The following is a 20,488-nucleotide window of genomic DNA, read 5'->3' as shown; positions in this document are numbered from 1 at the left end:
TACTGAGAAATGAGAAATTTGCTGTTGGATGGTTGAATTCTTTTATCCTTGTCAATATCTTACCCTGATTTAGAGGGTTTTTCCCCCCTTCTTGCAGTCACTTACATTTTCTCATGTCACAAAGGCAAATCTGGAAAAAGACACACTAACTAGGACTTCTCACTATCCTGTGTAGCTGATCTTATTGAAGAAATTAAATCACTTGGAAAATGAGTGGAGAGGGACAGCAGTCATTCTATACTCCTCAAAGCATTGTGCATCCTAGGCATTTTGTTATGGGGGGAAAATAGGTTACGCAAATTAAAGAAGTAAAACACACTTTTTTTCTTTTTACTACTTGACTGCTGAATGCTTTACAGCTTTGCAATTTGGATAGAGTGGTTCAACTTCTTTTGTGTCTTACTTTATCATGCTATATAATTACATCTGCTAAAGCTCAACATCTAATTCTGCTTTTCATGCATGCATACCGTACATCATCGTGAGTGACATTTCTTTTAGATGTTGCTGGTTGCTTAGCACTTTCATTTTGTACTTTTTTCATCGGTACCAATCCCAGTAATCAGTTTTACAAGGCATCTTCTCATCGTGACTTGCCTTACTTCCACAAAGAAAAGATCATTGCAAATGGTGTATTATAAAATCTGCATGCTTACGTTTCAAACCGTTTATTTCCTTCTTTCTTTCCTTTTTCCTTTCTTCTTTCCTTTTCTCTTTCATCTGCTAAGTGTTAGCATGTTTTATACATATTTAATTAATTTGAATTAGTGGCCAGTAGTTTGAAATTGGGACATTTCGGCTGGAGCTGAGAGGAAGTGGTTCTTTAGATGGGAGTGGATGGGGCAGATAGGCAGATGGGGCATGCACACTCCATTTTGCAAGTTTATATCTTTTCCTACGGATTCCCTTATACCTTGCTTGATTAATTCATGCTCTCTGCCAGAATTGTGAGGGCATTTGAGCTTGTGATCCCTACTGTATGGTAAAGTGAGAGTTGCCATTCCTTTGTTTTTGCTTCAAGTTGAAGAACCTTCATACATGCTACCTATCCTCAAAGGGTTAAGCCCATCTGACAGGCTTCATGCTTTCCTTAATACCTGGTGGTTCAATCTTGTGTTGAAACCATTGCACTGCTGCTCCGTGGCCAGGAGGATGAAGTACCTGGCACTTTTGGAAGACAATATATTATTAAAGTGTTATAGGCATAATGGTGTTTGGTCTCTTTGGCACAGATATCCTACTCCCAGAAACTTAGCATGATTTTAGAAACACAGATATATAGGTACATAGATATTCATTGAAATGTCTATAACAGCCAGGAAGGTTTTAAAATGTTAATTAGGCAGGTTGTGTTGACAGATAAAAATATGCTAAGTGAAAAAGGGCAAATGCAGTATGACATACAGACTATGACAACAAGTAAGCCTCTAGGGATATATGAAAATATAGAGTGTCCATGTTAAACTTTAGGAAGTATTGTCTTTTAAAAATGAATTGCTCTTAATTTTATTGATTAGTTTATTTAGTAAAACATTCTTGGGTGAATACATTTCATCAAAGGGGAAAACATTCCTCCCAGAGTAATTTCCATCCTGGAAAGCGTGGTGTAAATACCATTTATGTTTTTGCAGAGAAATTCAGACCTTGGCAATTTTCATTAACTCAGAATTGGAGTCTTCTTTCCTAGTGCCTTCTTTCCTTCTTCTCCCCAAGACACAAAGTCCTGTGTGTAAATGAAATCACTCAATAATAATCAAGCCTACAAATTCTTCTGCCTGACCTGTTTCTGCTTGTTATCCTGGTGAACATGGAGATGCAATTGCCTTTCATTAAGAAAAATATGGCAGGAGATATAAATGTAACGAACAACCTCAAAAGAATTGGGAACTTCAGTGATGGGAAGAAGCTAAAGCCCTCTGAATCTTCTCCGCCAAATCCAAACAAGCAGATTGGTGAGTGTGAGCTCTCTCATCCAGTAAGTCTTAGCATCCTTGAGAATACTGTGTGGACTGGCATTTTGAATTATGAATGTACTATCTTTAAGACTCCAGTAAAAGGAAGAGAAAACTTCATATGGTCATTTCAAGAGATGCAGAAAAAGCATTATTAAACATCTGTTCATGATAAAAATTCATACAAATTAGGTATAGAAAGAACATATCTCAACATATTAAAGGCCATATATGACAAGCCCACAGCTAACATCATACTCAATGGTAAAAGGATGAATGCTTTTCCTCTAACATCAGGGACAAGACAAGGGTACTCACTCTCACCACTCCTCTTCAACATAGTACTGGAAGTCCTAGTCACAACAATCAGACAAAAAGAAAAGAAGAAGGAAAGAAAGAAAGAAAGAAAAGGTATCAGAATTGGAAAGGGAGAAGTAAAGTCATCTCTATTTACAGATGACATGATTTTATGTACAGAAACTCCTAAAGACTCCACCAAAAAACTGTTAGATCTAATCAATGAATTCAGTCAAGTTGCAGGATACAAAATTAACATACGCAAATCAATAACATGTCTATACATGTACAATGAATTATCTGAAAAAGAAATAAGGAAAACAATCCCATTTATGATATCATCAAAAAGAATGAAATACTTAGGAATAAATTTAACCAAGGAAGTGAAATTTCTCTACACTGAAAACTACAAAACATTGATGAAATAAATCGGAGACAAATAAATGATAATGTATCTGTGTTCATGAATTCAAAGAATTAATATTGTTAAAATGCCCATACTACCCAAAGCCATCTATAGATTCAATACAATCCCTATCAAGATTCAATGGCATTTTTGAAAGAAGTAGAAAAACTAATTTTAAAGTTTGTATGGAACCACAAAAGACCCGAATAACAAAAGCAATCCTGAGAAAAAAGAACAAAGTCAGAAGCATCATACTTCCTGATTTTAAGCTATACTGTGAAGCTATAGTAACCAGACCAGTGTGGTACTGGCATAGAAATAGACATATAGACCGATGGAACAGAATTGAGAGTCCAGAAGTAAATCCATGCAGATACCATCAGCTAGTACTTGACAAGTGAGACAAGAATACTCAATGGAGAAAAGACAGTCTCTTCAATAAATTGTGCTGGGAAAATTGGATATTCACATGTAAAAGAATGAAACTAGACCCATATCTTACACCACTCACAAAAAATAACTCAAAATGGCTTAAAGAATTAAATGTAAGACTGGAAACCATAAACCTCCTAGAAGAAAACATGGGACAAAAGCTCCTTGACATGAGTCTTGACAATGATTTTTTGGATAGACACCTAAAGCATAAGCAACAAAATAAATAAAAATAAACAAGTGGACTACATCAAACTAAAAGCTTCTGCACAGCAAAAGAAATGATCAACAAAATGAAGAGATGACCTATGAAATGGGAAAAAATACTTACAAACCATATACCTGATAAGGGATTAATATCCATATATAATTAATAAATATATAAAGAACTCAAACAACTCAATAGCAAAACAACAAACAATCCAATGAAAGAATGAGCAAAGGCCCTCAATAGACAGTTTTCGAAAGAAGATATATGAATGGCCAATGAATGCTACATGAAAAGGTGCTCAAAATCACTATCATTAAGGAAATGCAAATCAAAACCACGACGAGATAACACCTCACACCTGTTAGAATGGCTGTCATCGAAAAGACAAGAGATAACAAATGCTGGCAAGGATGTGGAGAAAAGGGAACCCTTGTGCACTATTGGTGGGATTGTAAATTGGTAAAGTCACTATGGAAAACAGTATGAAGCTTCCTCCAAAAATTAAAAGTAGAACTACCAGATGATCTAGCAATTCCACTTCTGGGAATATATCCAAAGGAAACAAAAGTGTTATGTTGAAAAGATCTCTGCACTCCCGTATTCATAGCAGCATTATTTACAATAGCTAAGACATGGAAATAACCTAAATGTTCATCAACAGAAGAATGGATAAGGAAGTTGTGGTCTATACAATGGAATATTATTCAGGCATAAAAAAGGAAATCTTGCCATTTGAGACAACATGGATGAACCTTGCCAAACTCTTAGAAAAAGAGATCAGACTTGTAGTTACTAGAGGTGGGGGATGGGGGAACCAGATGTAGGTGGTCAAAATGTACAAACTTCCAGTTATGAGATTAAGTACTAGAACATAATGTACAACATGGTGACTATAGTCAGTACTAGTGTATGATATATGTAAATAAAAGTTTGTTAAGTGAGTAGATCTTAAGAATTCTCATCATATGAAAATTTTTTTTTTCTTTTCTCTTTGTTTGTATCTATATGAGATGATGGATGTTAACTAAACTTACTGTGGTAATCACTTCACAACATATGTAAGTCAAATCGTTGTGCTGTCCACCTTAAACTTATACAGTGATGTACATCAATTATATTTCAATAAACTGGAAGAAAAAAAAGGAAATCTAGCCTCACAGAGTAGTAGTTCCTACTTGATATTAATAAAAATTTATTTTACCATTTTGTAGTTTTTTTAAGATGCTTAAACATATGTTCATTTTAGCGAGTTTCCATGAGTCCTTAGAAATGCTTACCACACAACTACCATGGGTTTCCACATTGATTTTGAATTCTGGTTTTCACACGTGGAATCAATATCTTTAAATTTTTTATTGCTTAAAATTGGGTTTCTATGTGATGTTCCTTTTTGGTAATACACTATCAACTTGAAAAAAAGAAAAAATTGAGGACAGTCAGATCTCAGAGGAAAACAAGAGGAATATTGGCTTATAAATAAAAGCAGTAAGCATCTATGTTCTTTCTCTGTAGAGCTGTGTTTAAATCAGGAACTGAAATTATTATAACAAGGAGAGTGCTTGGCCTATTTAGAGAAGTATTTGGAATTGAGGCCACTTTAATGAAACAAATACAAAGTAAGTATTGAGTATGTACTATATTCTGGATGTCCAAGATAATTTGTCTACAAAAGTGTATTATCAAGAGAAGATTTTTTTCTGTGTTCTCTAGTAGAAACCTGTCTTAAAAAAAAAAAAAAAAACCACTACCCAAAACCCATTCTCCCTGATTCTTGTAATAAAGTTCCCATTTTCTTTTAGGAAACTATTCTTCTCTATTTTAGGTGGTTGGTGCACAGTAATAGCTTGGCCAATCAGAAAGTTCCAACCTCCTTACCACTATAAAATGGCCCAAATTATTGGAACAAAGGAAGTGCCAGAAATTTGTTAGAATTTTGAGGAAGGACAGTTCTTTCCACTGAAATTATGAAATTTCTTAGAAATGCCACTGTATAAGACAAGGATGCTTGAGGTGGAAGATTACATAGAAGAAATGGGAGCCCAGAGATGAGAAGAGAGACCCCGGTTTCAGCCATGCCTAAAACAAACCAACCCTGCATATTTCAGTTCCTCTTTTGGCTTAATTGAGCTTGAATTGAGCTTTTTATTTTGCCAAAAAAGGTCTGATTTATATAGCATTCCATAAACTGTCAAACTAAAGAGAAGTTCAGAAGCAGACTTTGTGAACATATTTTTCTGCTCGGAAAATTTTAATCTAATTATACGTCTAAAAAAAGAGGAAACATTATTTTCAAACAGAACACAACTGATAATATGTGCATCTTCTTTTCTGGTATGGTTTTACTTACCAAGTATGGAGTAAACTGAAGGCCAGTTAAATAATTTTCAGGGCACATAGATATATTCCCAAATCCGTTAATTTAGTCTGAAAAGGTGTCATATAAATATTTCTTTTAAAATCAGTCAACATTTCTAGGTGATCGTGAGCTCACCAGGTCTCATGGCTATAATGTCATCTAGTGGCCAAATCCCAAATTTATTTCTCTAGTCTTGACTGCTCTCCATCTCAGGCTCAACTACCCACTGTATGTTGCCACTTGACTGTCTAACATGCATTTAAAACAGATATAAAAGAGAACTGTTGATTTTACATCTATTCATTCCTGGGAAGGGTTTTAATTCCCCAAGACCGAATCCCACTGATGGGAGCAGGATGATTACTCTTACAAGTATTGGGGAGCAAGTGAGAAGCAGCCTTGTTTTTAAAACTCATATCTCCATGTCTAGTGCTTATCTGGAGAGTGAAGATTGACAGCAGTCAGGGTGAAAGGAAAAAGGCAACCAAAAAGGAGAATGGTTTATAAATGATCTTTGCCAGTCTCCTGAAATTTAGTATATTTCTGGAAAAAGAAGAAAGAAAAGCTTTATAATTTATTTTTATGTAGGTATGTAGGATTAATAAGAGCTGGGCTAAAGCTGCTGAGATAAACCAAGGAGAGAACTGAGGGAGCTATTTGGATGATTAATTCCAAAAGAAAGTTATTATGGAAAAGGAACATTAATTTTCCAGAGAATTATACTAGCTATGCAAATTTATTAAATTATCTGTATAACTTAGTCATTTCTCTACTACTTTGCCAGAAAAAGTCCATGGTTTGTGAAATTTCCAACAGAGCCTGATACAGTATAGGCTTACTGATTGATTACTTTCATCATTATTATCATTACTATTGTTGATATATTGATCAGGTGAGGGAAAAAAGCTATATCCCATTTATATATATTAAATATAGATAGCATATATTACATATATACATATATACATACATATAATTTCCAGGTAAGATATATATGTAATACACATATGTAAAATATATATTATATATTGTACATAAATATATAATACATATATACATATTATATACATATATGCATGTGTTATATATACATTATAATTCCCAGGTAAGATTCACATGGTTATAATTCACAGGTTAATGCAGATGGTGGTAAAAACTGGAGTAGCTGGTAGTCGAGGGCAGAGGGTTTAAGCAGAGATGAAAAGGTCTGGACCAACTACCGCAGAATGTTTGCGGCTTGAGTCTGTGTGTATCAAGCTGTGTCAGGCTCAGAGATCTTTTTCCTGCATGCAGGCTCCGTTTTTCAGGGCCAACTGGTCTCCAAGGAAAATGATCATTTATCATTTGTGCATTTATTTATCCTTTAGACTCCAATAAATCAGTGTCATGTTACCCCTTCCCCTTTTAAGGCCTTTTGGAAGACTCCCTCCCTCAGGCTCATATATTTGATTCATTATCAAAGGACATTTTCCCGACTGCAAAACAGTTAATCTTCATTTAAGGGGTTTGCAGTGAGGGCTAAAAGATGTTTCTCAATCTTAGGGTATTTTGTTCATATAGTTTCAACACTTTAAGAAACACTGTATTAAGGACAAAAGTCAGAAAGTGAGACTACTACAAGGATAGTCTAAGTACAAGGATACTACACTTGATGGTTTTTGTTAGTTTGGTTAGTATTTGGTTTTTCGTACCTCACTGGTTATTTTGTTCTGTCTCATTTGCTGGTTCTCTGCTCAACGTTTAACTTTTAGTGCTCTAGGGTTCAGTCTTGAACTTACGATTGTTGTCTTCCTAAGCGAGCTCATCAGTTCTCATAGCTATAATGTCATCTAGAGCTGATTCCCAAATTTATTTCTCTAGTCTTGACTGCTCTCCATCTCAGGCTTAACTGACCACTTCACGTTTCCACTTGGCTATCTAACACGCATCTAAAACAGATATAAACGAGAACTATTGACTCCCATGACCCCTACGCCCCATCTACTTCTTTCCTAGAATTCTGCATTGTAGAAAATGGCACCACCTGTGCTCAAGCCACAAACTAAGGAGCTTTATTTTTTATTTCGCCTTTTCATGCCTTTTTAATCCATCAGGAAGTCCTATCGATTCGACTTCCAAAATATATCCCAAATCCCAGTGCTTCCCGAAATACATACTGTCATCGTTTTAATTAGAGCCATTATCTCTTAACCTGATTAAACCCTTGAATGAAACCGCCTCCTATTGGTCTCACTTTCTGACTTTTGTCCTTAATACAGTGTTTCTTAAAGTGTTCATAAGATCAAATCGTTGCCCTTCTTAAAAATTTCACTGACTTTGTATCGCTCCTAGAATAAAACCATGACTCCTTTCATTTCCAATAAACAAGTGATCTGGCTCCACTTGCACCTCCAGCCCCCCATATTTCCATGCTCCATTCCACTTCTAGTGGCTCCCCCTTCTTTCTCTGCGTCGGTCATAATGCCTTTACTGCTATGTCAGAGACTTTGTGCTTGTTATTCCTCCTCCAGGAATGCTCTTATTCCAGTTCTTCCCATTGCTGAGTTCTCATATTTCAGGTCTAATGAATTTTATGTCCTCAGAGAGGCTTTCCCTATGACTCCACCTAAAATAAGAACACACTGATGCTCTATCACGTTACTCTATTTTATTTTATTTGTTTCATTTGATATCATAACATCTTGAACAACAAGACATGACTATGTTTTTGTTTAGAAATGATTAATTTCTTCTAGTACTATCAAAAATATTCTCATTTGTTAAGAGCAGAGACCTTGTTTGTCATATATCATGTTCCCCAATCCCAGGAACTGTGCCTAATGCATGGAAGGAGTTAAAAAAATATACTCCCAAAGCGAATGAATGAATAAATGAATGACTTGAGACAATGAATCAATAGTAGGGGGATTTGGGCTAATCAGAGAAGTCAGGAGGGCTTCCATGTGTATGGGTTTGATGACTTTGTAGGCATATCGCAGTTTTATTTCTGAGAGTGGTGAGGGGGGAGTAGGAAGTTGGAAGTTGCACACGTCCAGCAAGAGTGATGGCGTATGCAAAGACCCAGTGGTGGGAGGAAACTTGATGCACTGGAGGAACAAACAAAAGGCTCACATGCCAGGAGCTAGGTGGGCAAGAGGGCTGGTGGTACAAGAGGTGACTTGTTTCCAAATTGTTTCTCAGTGAAATCTTTTTTCTTTAAACAAAGCTTTATGTGGAATTCTAATATATTTCCAGGACCTACCCACACCTTTGGCCTCTTTTGTTCTGTGAGGACCCTCAGAAGTCTGTATAGCCTACCAATTAAAAATCACCAATTTGGGAAAGAATAAATGCCTACTAGGGAAGAGTGACTTTCTGAGATTTGTTTATTGGGCTATAATCCTCTGGAAGGGAGGTGCCCATTTCATCCATAGTGCCAAGCCCAGCCCGGCCACACCAGGAATTTGGTACTGAAATGCCCTTGGGGAGCTAAGATGGCAGCTCTGGGCTGATGTTGGAATACATGGGCTTCCATCCTAGAGTTGCTATGCAAGATCAGGACCCTCATGCCTCCATGTTAAAACATACTGAAACCCATTGTTCTGGTTTACATCTATGGCTCGCGCATACCCGACCTCTCAGGGCTACAGCTCTCTCCAAAATACAAAAAACAAAACCAAAAAAGGCAGCAGAATATAGAGCTCATGTGTTATTCCAGAAGGAGAAAGACTTGGAAGTGAATCCCAGCTCTGTCAGTTATTACCGATATGACCATGAGTGAATTATCTCACCTTACTGAGTTGCGAGAATTAAATGGATCGTATATTCCAAGTCCTGGAATGGTGCTTTGTACACAGTGATGGCATAATTGAAATTAATATTATTATTAATTATTATTGTTGTGGTTATTAATATTGACTTTCTGTAAAATTGTTTCCTAAACTGGTAGTGACTTAATTCTGTGGTCACACCATAACCGTGAATTCTGTGGTCACTCTAAAACAGTGGTTCTTGACTGGGGGTAAGTTTGTTCCCCTAGGGAACATTTGGCAAGTTCTGTGAACATTTTTTGTTGTTACAACTTGGGGAGTACTACTGGCCTCTAATGAGTAGATATAAGAGACGCTGATAGAATCTGCAATGCGGAACACAGCCCCCTGCCTTGCCCCACAACAAAGGAGAATCTAGCCCCAATGTCAATAGCGCTGCAGTTGAGAAACCCTACCCTACAAAATTAGTCCCTGTAACTTTCCATGGGAGGGTAAAGCACAAGTATTTGTCTTTGTTTCCCAATTTTCTTATCTTCCCCAGCTCCCACTAACTCAAGCAGTTACACTTTGCCTGGAACATAGTAGGCAGCAAATAATATTTCGATTAATTGAATGTAGCTAAAGGAATGGTTTGTCTCTTCCCACTCCAACCAAGTTAACTTTTGTAAGGAATATTTGGTAAACTGAGAGTACGTCTGTAATTAGAATTCAGATTACAAGCTTTCAGGATTCAATAAATTGGCCTCTCAGCCTCCTCCTCTTAATTCGCTAAGTATTTAGAAGCAGAAGTCAATTTCAATAACTGCAAACCTTTTAGACAAAAATTCCATCTCTAGTGCATATCATCAATTTAGCTACAGGGTTAAATAGTTTTACTTTGTTTTAATAAGATCCCTGCAAGAAAGACACATTTGGAAGAGAATTCTGCTTGAGAGACTGTTACAAAAGTGGCCTGTCATACCCTTGAAGGGGACGGTGCTGACATAAGGGAAGTGACAATTTCATGTACTGTACCTGAGGTTTAAGAAACTCACCTGAAGTCAACTGAGAAGCCTCTTTTCAAGAGGCTGAGAGAAGCACTTAGGACTAATGAGGCTGTAATGGACTGAGGTCTGTGCTTCTCAACCCTGGCTGCACATGAGAATCATCTGGCGAGATTAAAAACCCATAGATGCCTAGACATCCAACCCTCACAATTCTGAGCAAAATCTCTGGGTTGAGTCTAGGCAGCAGAATGTTACAAAGCTCTCCATGTGATTTGTATATACCTTTAACACTGAGAATCCCTGGTTTAGGTGAAGAAATAAATGACCATTATAATAACATTTGAGCTGTTTTGAAGAGCTAAATCAGGCAACATTGCTGGGTTATTAATTTGCAATGTTAATAATGCCTTGCTATGCAAGGAATCAACAAATCTTACACGGCATCATTAACAATAATACCTTACATTTGTGTTTTTATTGTCAATTTTCAGAGGCACATATATATTATATTTAATTCTCAAAGCTACTCTCAAGCGTAATGAGAAAATATATTCCGGTTTTTTTTAGGTGAAGAAGTGAGCTCAGAAATCTCCCTTGACTTACCCAAATTCGAACTGATTGGTTCTATTCTTCTTTCCTCCATTTCAGATATTCAATTTCTATTCTCAACAGAAAATCTTCTTTGTTAGATATGTGTTTCCCATTGCGATACTGACTATCCTGACACATGTGCTTCTGCTACAACTGTCAATCAAAGTGTTCTGTCTTCTTCCAGCCACTATATTGAGCATCTGATCAAGGGCTGGCCAATCGTAGTACTGGTTCCCTCTGTTCATTGGTCTAAAATGTGGGTATGTGCTTTCAATGCGGCCAATCATAGGTCTTCTATGTGAGCTCACTTGAGCATATGAAGAGACAGTGTATCTCTCTTCCTTGTGGGTCATGAGCTGAGAATGCCTTCTTTTTTGCCTCTTGAAGATAGAGCTGTCTGTGGCAGGAGACACTAAGGTCAGCCTGCAAAGAGGAGGACCAACAAGCAGAACCAAGATATGGGAGAGTGGGAGCTTGGCCCACATGGTGCTGTGCCCTGCATCCACCTGTGCCTTGGATTTCTCAGTTACTTAAGCCAACAAATTTCTCCACTGCATCAAAGAGTATGAGTTGCATTTGTCAGTTTTTTAACAGAAAATAATCTGATCATTATACCACATGTCCTAAAGACTTGGGGTATTTGAATATGCTTTTGATTAACCAGTTTCAGCACAGAATGGGACTGTTACACATAATTGAAAATATTAAGGACAATCCCCTCCCAATCATAGCCTTTGGCTTTGGCTACAAAGACATTCCTCTGAGCATCATGGAGTATGAAGCATGCTTTAGTGCAGTGATTTTCAAAGTGCATTCCTGGACAAGCAGCATCCGCATCACAGGGGGACTTGCTGGAAATGCAAATTCTCAGGCCCTTCCCAAGACTTACCGAATCGGAAACTCAAGGTGGCGTCCACAATCTGTGTTTTAACAAGCTCTTTAGGTGATCCTGATGCATGTTAAAGGTAGAGAGCTAGGGCTGTAGAGTCAAAATATGCCCTCTGCCTTTGTTATGAGAGGTAGTTAAAGCATATTTTGAGTGATGATATTATGATATATCACACACACACACACACAAATCTTCCTTGTCTAAACAATTTGCCAGCCCTAGACAACCTGAAAGTGTCTTAACCTATTTCTGTTCATAATGACGATAAACAGTAAAGACAATAGTAGCTAAACTTTATTGAACCCTTATTAGAGATCAGGGATCATATCATTTTTTTTTATATGTATTGCTTCCTTTTTGAAAATTGACCTGTGGAAATTTGGTTTCAGTGTCTCCCTCAATGAGTTCCCAATACTCTAGTAATCATCCCTGGATTAGTGGCTCAGTAGGTACACCTCCTGTATTTGTGGGATGCATTTTGGTGCCCCTTCGTATTCTCTCAGAAGAGATAACATCATTCAAAAGAACCAACAACATGTTTTTGATGGTGAAAGGGAGAAGCTTTACAAGGAGGTTAGGGATGGAAAATCCTTGCAATTGACTCATTATTTGCCTATTATCACCTAAGCATATCTAACCCAGGTGGAATATGGTGCAATTTACAAGCCATTTGTTTCCAATATGTTAACTTGAAGCTAATAAAAATAGTCTAGTACTGTGGAGAGGGAATTATACATTATTTACTTATTGTTGTTGTTTTGACCGCTTGAAAGAATATTAGATTCTACTGTAGTAGTTTCAAATGCTAATCTATACCAGCCATCTAAGAATCTTAAGAATCACCCAGGAGCTTGCAGAAAGTATAGTTTTCTGAGACTCTGAGCTGGGTAATCTAGAATGGAGCCCAGGAATCCATATTATATGAAAGGCTTTTCCGCTAAATCCAGGACATCTCTAAATCAAGACCATTGGTTTACCAACTGTGCACTAATTGTTCGGGGGAATTGTCATAAGGGCTGCCAGAAATATGTCAGCGACTGCCACTTTTATCTATTTTATATTCTGAATTTTGGTGTAAGGCTTCATTTAAAGAAAAGGATATGCTACCAATTTTTAAGTCACTATTTTGGTTATTCTTTTGTTTAAGTTTGTAGGGGGATTGGGACTGGAGTCCAGGACTTCTGACTCCCGTTACAGTGCTCATTCTACCTGATCAAGGACCATTGATGGAAAGAGAGTTTTCTGAGAACTCTCTAGCTTTCCAGCTATAAGGAAGGTAGGGATGTGCTAATTTGGCCAGTTCTCTGTAGCTTCTAACTTGTGATACTCACCATTTAAAGTCTGACCCTTTAAGAACTTGGCTTGTTCACTTGCAGAAACCTGCTGAGAGGTTACCTCGCAGCTGTGCGTGTTCACCAATGTCTTGAGTGATAGCTAAAGGGAGAATGGTTACAGTTGTGCTGGGCATAGAGTTTAGAGCAGAGAACTTACGCTTTTCCTTCTTCCTTTCTTGAGGTCTCCTTTTGGATCTGGTCGTGCATCTTTTTGAGGAGATACACTAAGACATGGGTTTTAAGATTTCTGTTCTGGAAATAAAAATAAAGAAACCCTATTTTATAAAACTCCAGGAGGGCCAATTTATGATCATGAGACCTCAACACCGATTTTGGAGAACTGAAAAGTATTCATTGACAAGTACGGGTAACAAGATATTTAAGGCATATGTTCATGAACTGGGTTCATGGAAAAGCAAGGAAGAGATTATACAAATATGTGTGTATAACCCTCCTCCTAACACACACACACACACACACACATGTTCTGTCATACAGAGGATATTTCTAAGTTTCCTTTCTAAATATGAGGCAAGCAACAGAAAAAAAAGATTGTTATGATCCCTCTTACTAACTGGGATACTTTCTATTGGTGGCTACATGTGTCCATCTCGGAATCCTCAAAGGGCTGGTTTTGGGCTCAGCAGATGATCACAGGGCAATAAGATACTCCTTATAGAGCATTGCCAGTTTTGTTTGTTTGTTTGCTTGTTTCCTTGCTTTTAGTGAAAAGATATGTTAACTTGAAGTAAAAGATTAATAAGTTCTTTTACCAAGCAAATGTTCAAGTACTTTCCCCAAACATTACCAAGTCAGAGTATTAGGAGCTGTGCCTCTTGTTTAGATAACATGTTCCATTGTATTATCCAAAGGGGGAGGGAATTAATCAGGATTCTTCAGAGAAACAGGATCAACAAGATGTGTATATACAGACAGAGATTTATTATAAGGAATTGGCTCACATAACAGTGGAGGTGGGCAAGTCCCCAGGTCTTCAGGGTGAGTCAGCAAGCTTGGGACTATGGTGAGTAAGTGGTGTAGCTCCCGTCTGAATCCCAGGCCTTACAGAGAGGAGGAAGTGGATCTTTCCTGGGCATCCTGCTAAGTAGAAAATGATCAGACCTTGACATTCAGGCAGACTCAAAGCTTAAGTGAAATTGTAGAAAATGTTCTAAATTATACTGTGTTCTTCAATCCCCAGTGTTAGGAAATTAAAGTCACAGTAGTATTTAAACTATTTTCTGTATACTTTAACCTTTAGCATAAGGGTCATAAGTTGGACCCTAAATAGTTTGACACTAGTTTCTAAATAACTCCCCGGAATCAGAAGGAATTGCATTTGTCTGTAAGTTGTCCCAGAATACAGCTATGATGGGAGAAGGGAGACTTTTTTCCCCCATAGAATAGTAATTCAATTTCACTTAGACTTATAATATTTTGTTCCTTCTAAGGGCCTTCCATCCTCAACTCCCAGTATTGAGCCCAGTATATAGTTGGGCTGCCCGTGTCTGACGAAATTCTCTGTTGGCCTAGGAGATTATTTCTAAATACCTTTATTCTTTTGTGTCTGTTCCATAAATCCTTATGGCAGCAGACTTTGAATGTGGTATAAGTATCAATCCCAAAATAAGAAAGTAGATTCTGACAGAGCTATATAATCAAAAGTAATTTTCCTTTTGCAACCATTCCACAAAGGAAAATAGAAAATTTGAAGTTGTTCAGCCACTTGCATTGTCTTACATTAGTAATCTTTTTTGAGAGTTGTCATGTAAAGCTCTGGCAAGGTTGAAATAGTAATATCCTGTATCATTTTATTTTTTGGTTTTGTGTTTCTCCCCTAACTTGCTACGTGTCTCTTTTCAGTATTCTCACGATCCTCTCATTTTGCCTGCTGAGCCAATCTTCTCTCAAATAAAACAGTTGAATTTTCCTATTATGTTTCAAGTATCTCAAAGAGACTCCTGTATTTCTGGGGTCCCTCAGCTCGGCCACAGTCCCCTGAGCTCCAGCCACACTGGGAGAAGGGGAATTTGTAGCTTGAGAGACTTGGGAAAGGAGGAGAAGGCTTGAGTGCTAGGATCTCCCATCTCCCGACTTGACCTTGAAAATGAATGAGCCCAAGGTGAAAATAAAGACAGGTCACTATAGAGGCGTCTGGAGTTTTTCAGAGAACATGGTACAAATTTGTCTTCTAATGAAAACAAATGAAAACTTGAAACATAAGTTTTAAACAATAAGCTTTTGGAGGGGAAGTTTCTTGCCCCAACCCAAAATCAGAGCACAGCCATTGCTAAGTTCAGAGACAGAGATGTAACTGTGATGCTTTTTAAAGTTGGCAGAAAGAGAGATGAGCCAGAGCAGCACTGAGGGGTGGAGAGCACTGGTTCGGAATGTGGGTGCCAGCGCTGCTGGGAAGTTGGGGAGGAAGGCCAACAATATATTTCATGCGTGGAGAGTCCAGAGGGCCGTGAGGGAAGATTCCATAGAGCAAGAGATTTGCCTTGTGGCCTAGATCACGTATTCTATATACTGTTACCCAAATTCCTTGACTTAGGAATGAGCAGCTGTAAGTATAGATGCAATCTGCCTGCCTGACACTCTGGATAGCAGGTGGCATTTCCTGTGCCTCATCACGCAACATAACCAGAAATAATAATGACAAAAGTCAGCCTTCATTGAGTACTTAATATTTGTCAGGCTCATTGGTAAGTGCTTTGCATACATTATCTCACTGATTCTTCCCAGCAATATAGTGAGCTGTCACCGTTACCACTGCACACATGAGGAGATGAGATTGAATAATCTGAAGTACATTGACCATTCAGCTAGAGATTTTCTCTACATCAGCTACATGTCGTTCAGCTATGAGAAAAGGAATATGATTCCAGCAGAACCAGCTGCATAATTTGTGAGATCCTTTGTTAAAAAATACTATTATCATTATTTTTAAAACAGCTTTATTGAAGTATAATTGATATTTAAGAACTGTACATATTTAATGCATGCAATTTGATGTGTTTGGGCATTTGCATACACCCTACACCCATGAAACCATCACCACAATCAAGGTAATAGATGTATGCATCACCACCCAAAATTTCCTTGTGTCTCTTTTGTGTGTGTATCGTAAGAACACTTAACATGAGATTTCCTGTCAACAAATTTTTAAGTGCTCAATGCAGTATTGTTAACTATAGGCACTATGTTGTACCGCAGATCTGTAGAACTTATTCATCTTACATAACTGAAACTTTATACTCATTGAACGACAACTCCTCATTTCCCTCTCCTCCCAGCCCCTGGCAACTACCATTCGATTCTTTCTTCTATGAGTTTTTCTATAGTAAGTGGAATCGTGCAATATTTGTCCTTCTGTTACTGGCTTATTTCACATAATATAGTGCCCTCCAGGTTCATCCATGTTGTCACAAATGGCAAGATTTCTTTCTTTTTTAAGGCTGAATAATATTCTATTGTATAAATACACTGCATTTTCTTTATCCATGCATCTGTCAATGGACATTTGGATCATTTCCATATCTTGGCTTTCATTGAATAATGTGGCAGTGAATATGGGAGTGAAGTTATCTTTTAGAGGTATTGGTTCCAGTTAATCTGGATATATACCCAGAAGTGGGATTGCTGCATCATATGGTAGTTCTATTTTTAATTTCTGAAGAATCTTTATATTCTTTTTCACAGCAGCCGCAACATTTTACTTTCCCATCAACAGTGTAAAAGGGTTCCAATTTCTCCATATCCTCATCAACATTTTTTACTTTTGGTTTTTTTGATAATAGCCGTCATAACAGGTGAGGTGATATCTTATTGTGGTTTTGATTTGCCCATTTCCCTGATGATTAGTGATGTTGAGCACTTTTTCATGTACTGGTTGGCCATTTTCGTGTCTTCTTTGGAGAAATGTCTATTCAAGCCCTTTGCCCTTTTTTAAATTGAGTTATTTGGGGTTTTTTTGCTTTTGAATTGTAGAAATTTCTTATATGTTTTGGATATTAGCCACTTATCTGACATACAGTTTGCAAATATTTTCTTCCATTTGGTATGTTGCCTTTTTGTTTTGTTGATTGTTTCCTTCACTGTGCAGGAGCTTTTTAGTTTGATATAGTCCCACTTGTCTATTTCTGCCTTTGTTGCCCGTGCTTTTGGCGTCATATGTAAGAAATCATTGCTAAGACTAACATCAAGAAGCTCTCTCTCTGTTTTCATCTAGGAGTTTTATAGTTTAAGGTCTTACATTTAAGTCTTTAATGCATTTTGAGGTTTTTTTATTTTTGATGCAATTGTTTTCTTATTTTTATTTGGATAGTTTTTTGTTTGTGTATGGACATGAAACTGACTTTTGTATGTTGATTTTGTATCCTGCAACTTTACTCGATTTGTTTACTTACTAGTTCTAATGGGTTTTGTGGAGACTTTAGGGTTTTCTACATAGAAGATCATGTCACCTGCAAATAAAGATAATTTCACTTCTTCCTTTCTGATTTGGATGCCTTTTATTTCTTATTCTTGCCTAATTGCTCTGGCTAGGAATTCCAGTTGTATGTTGAATAAAAATAACAAGGATGGGCATTCTTGTTTTGTTCCAGATCTTAGAGGAAAAGATTCCAGTGTTTTATCATTGAAGGTGATGCTTAGTTGTTCGCTTCTTTTATATGGTCTTTATGTTATGTTGAGATAAATTCCATCTATACCTAGTTTGTTGAGTATTTTTATCATAAAATGTGTGGAATTTTGTCGAATGCTTTTTGTGAATCTATTGAAATGATCATATGATTTTTATCCTTTATTATGTTAATAAAGTAGATCACATTTATTGATTTGTGTACATTGGACCATCCTTGCATCCTAGAGATAAATCCCAGTTGATCATGGTGTATGATCCTTTTAATGTCCTGGTGAATTTTGTTTGCTTGTATTTTGTTGAGGATATTTTCATTTATGTTCATCAAAGATATTGCCCTGTATCTTTTTTTTCTTTTACTGTCTTTGTCTGGCTTAGTATGAGGGTAAAGCTGATCTAGTAAATGGACTTTGGGAGTGTTCCCTCCTCTTTTTGTTGGAAGAGTTTGAGAAGGATAGGCATTAATTCTTTTTTAAATGTTTGGTAGACTTCACCAGAGAAATCACCTGGTCCTGGGCTTTTTTGGTGGTGTTGAGAGGTTTTGATTACTGATTCAGTGTTGTTTTTTGTTATTGGTGTCTTCAGGTTTTCTATTTCTTCATGACTCAGTCTTGGTAGCTTGTATATTTTTAGAAATAGATAGCAATACAAATAGCAGTAGGAGACATCAGTACCCCACTTTCAACAATGGGTAGAACATCCAGACAGAAAATCAATAAGAAAAGAGCAGATGTGAACAACACTGTACAACACTGTATTGGACTTAATAGACATATACAGAACATTCCACCCAACAGCAGCAGGATATACATTCTTCTCAAGTGCACACAGAACATCTTCCAGGATAAATCACACGTTAGGCTGTAAAACAAATCCCAAAAATTTTCAGAAGATTGAAGTTATGCCAAGAATATTTTCCTACCACGTTCGTATGAAACCAGAAATCACTAACAGAAGAAAAATTGGAAAATTCACAGATAGGTGGAAATTAAACAATACATTCCTGAATAACCAATGGGTCAAAAAAGAAATCAGAGGGGCTGGCCAGGTGGCATAGTGATTAAGTTTGTGTGCTCCACTTCGGTGGCCTGGGGTTCGCTGGTTTGGATCCTGGGCACAGACCTACTTACCACTCATCAAGCCATGCTGTGGCAGCATCCCACATACAAAATAGAGGAAGATTGCCACAGATGTTAGTTCAGTGACTATCTTCCTCAAGCAAAAAGGGGAAGATTGGCAACAGATGTTACCTCAGGGCCAATCTTCCTCACCAAAAAACAAAGAAAAAAAGAAATCAGAAAAGATCTTGAGACAAATGAAGATGAAGACACATACCAAAACTTATGAGAGGTAGCAAAGGCAGCACTAAGAGGGAAGTTTATAAGAGATAAACACCCACATTGAAAAAGAAGAAAGATCTTTAAAAATTATGAAAAATTTCAAGATAGTGGCAGCAGAGCATTAAAGCAAGCATGACAACTTTCTAATTGAAGGGCCTTGTGCAGTTTCACAGGTCACAAATCCATGAAGTTGGCCCTGGTTCCCAGTCATAATGACTCAACTGCGTTTCTCTGCATTTTTCTCCTTATCTCCATTGGTTCTTTTTATTACGCACCTCTTGTTCTTTTTCCCCCCATGCATTTTGATTTTTCCTCCTTGCATTTCCTGCATATTTATTCATTCACTTTTCTGTCAAAGTTTCTGTGGCCCAGTACCTATGACTCTTCAGTGTCTCGGTGTAACATAGAAGGGACAGGGAACATTTGACCTGAAGTAATTTAGTTTAGTTTATCAGCTACATGGGATGTATCAAACTATGGGAATCGGTGATGTCCCATTCAAAGCCTAAATCAGAAATGGACACTGTAAAACTATTCTAGTTTTATTCTACTTATATTTCCTTCCTTCAAGAAGGAAACCCACCTCATGCAAGGTTGAGAAGAAGACCTTCTTGGTACAGGCTTCTCAAGGGAAACTCGTGTCCTCCAGTCTGCCATTATTTTAACCCTTTAAAATAGACCATGCCAGATTCTGGAGCTCCCTGGACCAAGAAGCCAAAATTAAAAGTAACTAATACTTTCCACACAGGGAGAAAAAAATATATATATATCTATATATATATATATATATCCCCTGTCCTTTCTAACTACGCTCTTGGGAACAAGGGTGTGCAACTGGCCTGGACACAGTAAAGCAGTTGCCAGGAAACAACAGGAAATCAAATATGGAGATTGACCATTCAGGGCTATTCCTCACTGAGGACACAATGTCAGAGCTATTAGAAAACAAAGTCAGGATGGATTCAGAGGTTATCTGGCCATCTACATTCACTCCAATTTAACTGATCAATTCTCCACAGCATGTCCTTCATTATTCTCTTTCTTGTATTCTTCTCTTTTTCCTTCTATTCATGCCTACCCTAACCCTCTCTTCTTTCTTGCCCAACTACTCTGCACCTCTATATGGCAACCTCATCTCTTATAAAGTCCATCTTCACCCTCCGTTTTTCTCCTCCTCCTTCCTCTGACTTATTTCATCCTCTTCTGCCAGTCTGCAGCCCTGGGCATTCATTTGTCACCCTGTTAGACTCTAAGAGAAGATACTCACCTCCAGATTAAAGATCAGGGTTTTACACTTGGGCTT

Source organism: Equus caballus, chromosome 16, assembly GCF_041296265.1.
Source record: "Equus caballus isolate H_3958 breed thoroughbred chromosome 16, TB-T2T, whole genome shotgun sequence".
Lineage (NCBI taxonomy): Eukaryota > Metazoa > Chordata > Mammalia > Perissodactyla > Equidae > Equus > Equus caballus.
This window is presented reverse-complemented; position numbering follows the sequence as displayed.